General features: G+C 41.8%; 1 long non-coding RNA gene and 1 pseudogene across 2 annotated transcripts; both read left to right on the forward strand.

Moving 5' to 3' along the window:
* The first annotated feature begins 224 nt into the window (after positions 1 to 224).
* Positions 225 to 4,218, forward strand: LOC125529195. Of its 2 annotated transcripts, XR_007292580.1 has the most exons (4): positions 225 to 431; positions 1,145 to 1,328; positions 2,207 to 2,505; positions 2,587 to 4,218. It is a non-coding gene; the product is annotated as an uncharacterized LOC125529195 (long non-coding RNA). The 2 variants fall into 2 exon arrangements; XR_007292579.1 differs by having other exon boundaries at positions 225 to 1,328.
* Positions 4,219 to 5,518: 1,300 nt separating this feature from the next.
* On the forward strand, positions 5,519 to 9,517 carry LOC125529194 (annotated as a pseudogene).
* Positions 9,518 to 10,615: the final 1,098 nt, after the last annotated feature.

Consider the following 10,615-nt stretch of genomic DNA (forward strand, 5'->3'; position numbering starts at 1 on the left):
CACGGGACTCACCGGCGGGGGCGCCGCTCACTAATGATGAGAGAACTCGCTACTTTTATATCCTTGAAATATTTCCGTTCTCGTTAAAGGGTGATGCTAAGATATGGTTTAATTCTCTTGATCCTGGTTGTGTGCGTAGTCAGCTCCGAGTATGAAGGCGTGGAGCAAGATGGCCGTGGCAGCGGGTTGTGGTGGTCGTCCTCGGGGAGGCGGGGACAACTATGGCGCTGAGTGTTGGAGGTTGGTGCGTCCACGGGGGAAGTTGAAGAGCGAGGGCGTGAGGGGCTGGCCATCCTCGCGCAACCAGTGCAGTGCAAAGGGGGCTTCAATCCCGTCTGATGCAGTTATTCTTGGGGTTCCCGTATAAGAGAATCTACAGTGCTCAGCTCAGCCTACCTTCAGTTCTGACGGCGTCGCCCATGGATCCTCAGGTCAGTTTAGGTCAATTTGGGTACGTTTCCTGCTTTAGGGTCATGCAATGTCAATCTAGGAGCATGTGAAAATAAATTCAGTCATTATCTGGCGCGAGGCCGTGCAAAGGCAGGCAGGCAAGAAGGGACGCTGATCTATCATCCATGGATTCGCGTTTTCTCAAGCTGGTCATCTGCCCGGAAATGCAAAGCCTTCTGATAGTTGAATCTCTTAAGTTGTGTGCTATAGTGAACTGACACTTTAATTATTTGGAAAACTGGATTGGCTCCATCAAGACTCGATCGGCTGATTTAAATCTTGATAATTTTTCTTCCCAGCGATCTCATCCTTTAGAAAATTCGATCATGTAATTGGCAGTGTATTTGTGGGCATAATTTCATGAAGTCGCTATTTAGCAAAACAAAAAAAAAACATGCTAGGAAAAAATGGGAGCGCTCTCCAAGACTAATCTAATGCATTAGTGTAACATATGCTCAAGAATTATCTCCATTCCTGTTTCCGAGCTGTGGTTTGGTCTGGGCCAGGGTGATCTTTCCGAGCTAGATATGAGGATGAACTTAGTTGGTTATAGTGATCTGCTTCTATCTGCCAGCTGCAGCCATAGACACAGCTTCTGTTTTGAATTTCCTGTATATTTCATACTTGAAGATAATAAGACTGATCATGTAAGCGCAGCTGCCATCTTCTGCTAATGTTCCAATCATGAAAGTAGGCACAGCTATAATTGAGAGTTTATCCAGATCGATGAACCTCGAGCAAGCGGCCGTGACCCACATCACCTGACCTCGAGCAAGCGACCGTGACCCACATCACCTGACCTTGACCCACATCGAACAAGAGTGCAAATCGACCATGACGTCCAGCCTCGACCACAAGTATTTCTTCACCCACCGCTGGTAATTTTCTGGTATTTTGCTTCGAGTTGTCCAATGAGAGTTCAAAATTGTTTCTCATAATTATATTTACAAAGCATTGGGTTCAATCAAAGTTCTCATGTTACATACATTGCTCCCTTTCAGAACAAATTACATTACAACTACTAGCATTAGTCAAATTGGAGAACTAGTGCGTTGATTTTGTGTGTGGATCAACCTGCTTGAGGACCTGGGGTGCAGCACACTGATATTCTCCATTGATTATGTAGTGCGCGCTATTCAGGAAAGTGAGTACAGCTGCAGTTTTGGCCTCACATGTGCTAGCTAATTTGGGTGTGAGTGATATTCACGGAGGCCATTCTATGTGTCCGGCGAACTGCCCCATCTATATAATTCAAGATTTAGTTGATAACTTTCTTGTGCTTTTTCTTGCCACATAGAAGGGCAGAATAAGGATAGATAAGGTTGTATTTTTATTGACCAGCCCCCTTCTTTAATAATTTTTTTTGTGCTAATTAATACGTCTTTGGTTTTCCCTCTATGAATCTCCATTCACCATCGTCTAATATTTTGTGCAGCCTTTACTAGACATGTTGAAACTATATTGCCGTCTCTAACTCTGAAAACTCCAGGCCATGTTTGATTAAAATAGGAGCCTGAGCGATGGAGTATGAAGGCACCTTCATACTGTACATTTGTACTGATGTATCAACATGTTGGCATTCACATCAATCATGTATATTTTACAATCAGATTTGCATGTTACATTCAGACTGAAGTTTACCTTACCCATGTGCATATGAAGCATTGAAGCCGGAAGTCATGTGATCAAAGTAGGTTATGGCTGTCTACTTTTGGAAATCACAGCATTTATCATTTTGTTTTTACAATTATTTCAGATTGTGATGATTGGGTTGCCATCATGATTCATAGAGGATAAGCACCAGCAACGAGGAACTGGGAAGGAGAGGTTGATACTTGAGATAGGTTCTACAATAGCAATGGTGGTGGCAGCGTCTTGCAATTCACATAAATGGGGTGGAGAATAGCAAGGATTAATCTTCAAATCCAACTAGCCAACACTTCACAATGTATGGCTACGATGGTGGCAGAATGGAGGAGCTCATTGTGTTCTGTAAGATGGCTGTGTGGTATGTGGAGTGAAGATGCATCTAGCATCAACTTCTTAGTTATTGAGGTGATTCTGATTTCCTAAAATATTATGTGCTCCACATACATGATGGATTTATCTTGTAGCTTATATGGGATTCTATTTCAGGACACCTTTACTTGGTGGTGCTACCGGCGCCCAAATATCTCATTTCTCTTGATTATATAGTGAAAGTAATTCACTCATGTTCGCCCAAATTCCCAAATTTTTATATTTGAAAAGTTTGGTCTGATCAAATATGTTAAATATTGACACATACTCCCTCCATCCGTAATTACTTGTCATTCAAACAGATGTGCTAGATACATCCGTTTGGCCGATAAGTAATTCCGGATGCAGGGAATATTTGACTATGCCTATTATTTTTTATTGCTCTTGGTGGGAAGGGATAAGTGTTATGAATTGTTGCTATTGTTGTGAGAAACATATATTGTTGAGCTTACAGATAAGCACATAGAGGATGCAAAATATAATATTACTTATGTGTTGTTGTGCTATTTCATCTCCTAAATTCGATGCAATGAAGTGAATAAGGAGGTGGTGCTCAAGGGAACAAAGGGTAGAAGAATATACGAATATACAATCTGACCTGTTAGGAGTGGCTTCACAAAAACTAAGGTCTAAAAAGTTTGGATGATGCACATTAATTGAGTTTTTTGTTAATTCATTTAATTCCAAAGTATATCGCAAGACTTGCTTTGCTGATGCCAAAGCCCATTAGCAGCAATGCAATGCTTTTGATTTTGAGCAAAGTTATACAGCCAAGGAAACTGGATTTCCTTTCCGTCGATGTAAATATTTTACTGTCCCCTAATCTTTCTCCTGACCCAATATATTTGCAGATATCTATGTATTTCTGATCTTTGTGGAGGCTGCTTATCTCACAGTTTTTTCTGTCTATCCCACCTAGTAGGAAAATAGATTGTATATAATATTAATTCAGTCGAACAACATGAGTATCGTGCCTGCCTACTGTAGTTATTTTTGACAATATGATTTGTTCACACATCATTACAAGGTTCCTTAAAACTACCTTTGTAGATATTTCAAATCAAGGTCTAGGAGGATTCAGCCAATCATACTTTCAAACCAGCAGAGAATGTGAAAGAAAATATTTGTATTTAGGCTTACTAACTGTTAACAAACAATGCGGTTCTCATATGAATGTGTGTAATTTTATTCTATTCATCACTGTGTAAATCACAAGAGAGCTGTGCAATTAGGTTCTTGTCATACTGGTGAGGATAGTGCACTATTCCCATATTGCTTTGCTCAATATTGAAGCACCGGGGCCTTCTTGCTCTGTGCAACAACTAACACTCTTTATTGCCACTATGGCCGTGAATCTTTAACCATACGGATGTGCTCGAGCTGTTTTATAGTATCACATAATGACCATTCTTCTATTTGCAGCCTATGGCTGCTCTGATGGTTGGAGCCAGCAGCTTGGCCTGGTACCATGCACAACAGTCCCATCGAACCTATCATCGCCACCCGATGTAGTGTGGCGAAGGCACCGTCAATGAAGAGAAGAAAGATTGTCGCCCAGGTTGTTGTGCATGGGTTCTGTGATTGCTACTAACATTAGGAAATAGATGCAAATGAAGCTAAATTGCAGCTTACAAGATTTTGATAAAGAAATACATTTTATATTGAGCGAAGATATGTAATAAAGCCATCTATGTACCCTAAGTAGTTACCGATTGTATTGATTGTTCTGAAAATTTCAATTGATCAACACGGGAGTATTGGTCTGATTTAGGAGGAGATTAGCTTTTGTTCAAGTATGTTACAGCGGGGAATGAGAAAAATTCTTGCTAAGATTAGAACGTGTGTTACACGTGCAAGCTTACTAGTAGAATAAAATTGTATAGAAAAATTGATGAAAACGATAATCAGACAGATGGAAACGAGAATACATATATGATATCAAGACTAAAGTAGGATGTCAAAAAATTAAATCACAAAATGAAGACGATAGAACAATCAGCTGGAACAAGATGGAATTAAGTTTTTTAAAAGTACATGAATTAGTACCCATACAAATTAGCAAAATAAGAGTACCAACCATGCCGCCCTCGCATCAATAGAGGACAACTTTTTTAAAGCAAATAACACAAATGAGATGTGCATTATTGGTAGGGCAGTAGGTGGCCTCAATGATTGTGCTGTTGGTCACACACACACACACATTAACATTATTGTCGGTAGTACAGTACATGGCCCGTGGAATGAAGGAGTTGCTGGTGAGAGCAACTCCAACGCAGTCTCACCAAAACACCTCCAAAATCAAAAAAACAAATCAGTGGAATCGGTAGATCGGTCGACTAGCTCACCAAATATGCTCTCATTTTGCAAAATTGTCGGAATTTGGGGCTGGAATCGAAGAAAAAGGGATCAAAACTTGTCGAAAAGGGTCATGTTTGTCGATTTTTTTGCCAGAATCTGTGGGCAGCAACTAGTAAGATTTGTTGGTCTCCTCATGTACGTTGCGTCAATCATGTATATATATACTCTACTCCAGTGGGCAAGTTGGAAGTTGTGTGATGAGAACAAGACTCTGCCTGCTGTTTCTCACACACTTTTGATAAAGGATTGATATTTTATGGATGTTACGAGTAGCGGAAAGCTACCCGACGACGACGACTCAATCCAAGTCATCGGTCTATCCGTGTCCCAGACAAACTAGCAGGTAGGAGTACTATTTATATATTACTCTGGTGAGCATCTATGCATATGTAAACAACATATTTGATGAAGAGTGTATATTTGGTTTTAAAATTTGTCACGTGCACGTCCATAAGACCTGTGAGGGCAGATCGCAGCATCGGGATCCAATCGGACGGCTCAGGTTGTGGCTTGAAAAACACACGATCCACGTACTTGGAGCTGATTGGTGGGGATACTACGGGACATATATAGTTTGGTCTTGGATACATTATGCGTGGACGTTGCGTGCTAGTCGTGATAAGTGGAGCCGCCCACATGGCCAATGACTAGTCAAAGTGCTAGCTAGCATGCATGTATATTAAGGTGACACCAAGTTTGACAGACACAAGGCATACACTATTATGCGACTAGCCATGGAGACCTCCCCTTTGATAAAGCTCATCTCACTCACCCTCCTACTAGCCTCGGCCATGGCTGGGCCATCTTTGGAGGAACAGGCAGGAGCACTTCTTGCCTGGAAAGCCACACTAGAAAGCCAACCAGCCCAACTGCAATCCTGGGAAAACACCTCATGGCCGTGTAGCTGGCATGGCATCAGCTGCAGCAGCAAGCATCAACAACAACCGGTGATCACCGGGATCTCTCTGCGAGGCTTGGGGCTCAGAGGGGAGCTCCACACCCTCAACTTCTCGGCGTTGGCAACCCTGACGAGTATCCAGCTCGCGCAAAATCAGATAAGGGGCTCCTTACCACCTTCTCTAGCATCATCCTTGCCAAACCTCCGGCATCTAATGCTCCAGGCAAATCAGCTCTCCGGTGAAATACCAAGGCATGTAAAACACCTAGAGGGCCTTGTGGCGCTGGATTTGTCAAACAATCACTTGTCTGGTCCCATTCCCAGCGAACTAGGCTACCTAAGGAAGCTGCGTGCATTAGATTTTTCCAACAACAACCTCACAGGCCATGTCCCAAGAATTTTAGGGAATTTAACCAAGCTCGCTAACTTGTCCCTGGCTGATAACCAATTATCTGGATATCTTCCTCCAGAACTAGGTTACCTCGTGAATTTACGATGGTTGGTTCTTAGTCAAAACAAACTCATGGGTTCTATCCCGGCTACCTTGGGGAGATTGGTTAATCTCACTGTCTTGTACCTATATTATAACCAACTTTCTGGACATATCCCTCAGGAACTAGGTTACCTCGTGAACTTACAAGAGTTAGATTTTACCGGCAACGACCTCACAGGCCCTATCCCAAGAAATTTAGGGAATTTAACCAAACTCAATAACTTGTTTCTTGGTGATAACCAATTGTCTGGATATCTTCCTCGAGAACTAGGTTACCTGGTGAATTTAGGAGGGCTGCATCTTTGGCAAAACAAACTCATGGGTTCTATCCCCGCTACCTTTGGGAGTTTGCTTAATCTCACCAGCTTGTACCTAAGGTATAACCAACTTTCTGGGCACATTCCTCGAGAACTAGGTTACCTCGTGGAGTTATTTGAGTTAGAACTTCAACACAACAAACTCATGGGTTTCGTTCCTGATATATTTGGAAATTTGACCAAGCTCAGTTACTTGTACCTGGGCGACAACCAACTTTCCGGACATATTCCTCGAGAACTTGGGTACCTAGTGAATATGAGAAAGTTAGATCTTAGGAACAACAAACTCATTGGTTCTATCCCTGCTACCTTTGGGAGTTTGGTTAATCTCACTAGCTTGGTCCTATGGGACAACCAACTCTTTGGACGTATCCCTCCAGAATTAGGTTATCTCATGAACTTAGAAGAGTTAGGACTTAGCAACAACAAACTCGTGGGTTCCCTCCCTGATATGTTTGGAAATTTGACCAAGCTCTCTCTCTCTTGCACCTGGATGGTAATAAATTTTGCGGACATGTTCCTCGAGAAATTGGTACCTTAATGGATCTCCAATATCTACAGTTGAATGGTAACAATTTCTCCGGTCCCTTGCCACCTGACTTCTGTGCTGGAGGCAAGCTCGAGAGATTGACTGCATTTGATAATAACCTGAATGGACCTTTGCCGTCAAGTCTGGTACATTGCTTAAGCCTCGTTAGAGTTCGTCTTGAAAGGAATCAAATAGAAGGAGATATCTCTGAGTTGGGAATTCATCCCAATATGGTGTATATGGATATGAGCTCAAATAAACTATATGGGCAGTTATCTAACCATTGGAGGGACTGGCATAATCTTACCAAGCTGAACATCTCAAACAACAACATCATGGGTAATATACCCACAAGTATGGGACTGTTGTCTCAGTTAAAGGTGCTCGATCTTTCATCAAACAAACTTGAAGGGGAGCTTCCAAGTAAACTGGGCAATGTAAAAAGTCTGTTCCATTTGAGCCTCGCTGATAATTTGCTCTATGGTAGCATTCCACAAGAAATTGGAGCATTGTACAATCTAGAGATCCTAGATTTGTCATCAAATAACCTAAGTGGTTCAATAAAAGGTTCAGTTGAACATTGCCTCAAGCTTCGCTTTTTGAAGTTGAGTCATAATAACTTTGAAGGAAACATCCCTACCGAGCTAGGCGTGGTGTCAAGCTTACAAGGCCTGTTGGATTTAAGCGACAATTCATTTGTTGGGGCGATACCAAGCCAACTTAGTGGCCTGAGCATGCTAGATACTTTGAATCTTTCACACAATGAATTGAATGGCTCAATTCCAGCATCATTTGGGAGCATGGAAAGCTTAACATCCATTGATGTATCTTATAATGAATTGGAAGGACCGATCCCAGAGAGTAGGCTTTTCCTGAGAGCTCCACTCCAATGTTTCATGCATAATAAGATGTTATGTGGTGTAGTGAAAGGACTGCCCCCCTGTAGTAGTGCAACTCAGAGCGAAGGACAACGGACACCTTATGGAAAAATTGTACTAGCCACAGTCCCTATTTTGATATCTCTTGTTCTTGTCATAGCTATACTTAAATTTCGGCATGAAAGGAAGAAATCAAAGGCAACTTCCACTGATAATGTAACACAATTAGCAAGCATGTTCTCTGTTTGGAGCTTTGATGGGACAAATGTGTTCAAGCAAATTGCTGAGGCAACTGACAATTTCAGCGAGGTACATTGCATTGGAACCGGAGGATATGGGTCTGTGTACAAAGCTAGACTTGCAACATGTGAAATATTTGCAGTGAAGAAGATACGCACAATAGAAGATGAGTATGGCGTCAATGAGTCAATGTTCAATCGCGAGATCGGGGCATTGGTGCAGATTCGACATCGAAACATCGTAAAACTATTTGGGTATTGCTCCTCAAGCCAAGGCAGATTTCTTATCTATGAATACATGGAGAGAGGAAACTTGGCGGAAACACTTAGAACCAACAAAAGGGCAATTGAATTGGACTGGAAAAGGCGGGTAAATATTGTGTTGGACGTGATTCATGCTTTGGCATACATGCATCATGATTGTACATCACCAATAGTTCACCGAGATATAACAAGCAGCAACATTTTGCTTGATGTGGAATTTAGAGCTTTCATCTCTGATTTTGGTACGGCTAAAATCCTCAATGTTAGTGGCCCGAATATCACAAGGCTTGCTGGCACAAAAGGCTATCTTGCTCCAGGTAAAAATAAAATAGATCCTTTTCTGTATTATTTTCTAGACTTACATATGCGTCATATATGTTGCTTTTGCATATGTCATATGTGATGTATCCGTGTGAACAATGAAAATTAATTGCAACACTAATTAACTGACCTATATTTACTGCAGAGCTAGCGTACACAGAGAACGTGACTGAGAAATGTGATGTATATAGTTTCGGAGTGCTCGTTATTGAGCTTTTTTTGGGATCCCATCCAGGCGATTTGCTCTCATCTATCTACTTGACAACCAACAAGAATGATCTATGTCTGAAGGATCTGCTGGACTCTAGGCTCGAGCTTCCGGGCGCTGAAACCGCTAGAGAAATATACAACGTGCTCAGCGCTGCAGTTCGGTGCCTAGAGCCTAACCCATCACGCAGACCAACAACACGGCATGCTAGTGATGAGCTATCTTCTGGGAACCAAACATGTGAAGGTCATCATGTTGATTATCTACACGCCAACCTCACCATTCCTACCTAGTAGTGCCTATGACTACGGATGATGAATTGGTATCGTTTTGTGTGTAGTTTCTTCTATGCTACCTACAATACTTGCTTAAAATTTGTTTAACTGATAAAAAAAGCAGAGCTCCGGTGTTACAGGACTATTAGTAAATTGTATCAATGGATGTATCATATTACTGGCACTTCTTTTGTTAAACGATAAGGCTTAGAGTTATTATTCGATTGTAATAATCGGTGTGATGTAAACCGATCTTGTTTATCTCTTTTTTTGTAGATCTATTGTAACAATCCCTATATTAGCACTTAGGCATGCCGAAGTAAAGGCATTGTTTCTATCAACCTACCTAGTCTTCTTATACGGTATCAGAGCTAGACCTCGCCGACACATCCATGATAGGCTCCTCCTCCGTCGCCGCCCTCGGCAACTTGCCCTTCACTCATGCTATCACCGAGAAACCGATAAAGGGGAACCACATCTTGTGGAAGGCCTTCATCGACTTCAAGCAAGAGGCAGCGGGAAACTCGTTGTATGACTCCTGACGCGGCTAGCCAATCAGCTGCAAGGATGGTGGCCCAAAAAATCGACAATCGGACAACGATCTCACTGTCGCCTCCTGAACTCCAGTGGCCTGTGTGGGTAAGCTAGCCTATCAGCTGCACGATCTCCTGTGATCAGCTGGAAGCCATCGAGCAATAGCATCCTGCAGACCGCGTTGCACTCCATGGTGACATCCAGCTTAGTGGCCGGCCGGTGGTGTAACATGGGGCTCTTTCTCACCGTCTGTCTCACGCACGGCTTTGTCTATGAAGAATTGATATTTTATGGATGTCACACACCACGAGTAGCGTGCTCTGCTGAAAAGCTGGATGCTATCGTGGTGTGCATCTATGTGACGCCCGGTTAATTAAGCAATCGTAAACCTCTGCTAATGATGCCACGGCACTTCGATTACTGTTGCCAATCTCGCGTTAATTCAAAACCGATTTAAATTCAAATCTGAATTAAGGCAAACGATAAAAGTTTTCAAACAATAAAACTAAAATGTTCGGCTTGTACCAAATAATGCATAGGTAATTATGATGGAGAACCACACTTATATAAAACCTTTAAATACTCTAAAAATGAATAAAACAGTAGCAAAAACAAATATTTGAAATGCCTTTTATAATTAATAAAATGTTAAATTATTTTATTTAGGGGTTAAACTTTTTATGGTAGTGGGTTTAGTGGTAGTACTAATTTAGGGATCGTTTTTGTACTTTGCAAAACTAAAATAAAATATGAAAACACAAACTAAAACAGAAATAAAATTTAATAAATAAAAGGAAGCAAGGGGGGGGGGGGACACCCCCACGCTGGGCCC

Source organism: Triticum urartu, unplaced genomic scaffold (assembly GCF_003073215.2).
Source record: "Triticum urartu cultivar G1812 unplaced genomic scaffold, Tu2.1 TuUngrouped_contig_5419, whole genome shotgun sequence".
Classification (NCBI taxonomy): domain Eukaryota; kingdom Viridiplantae; phylum Streptophyta; class Magnoliopsida; order Poales; family Poaceae; genus Triticum; species Triticum urartu.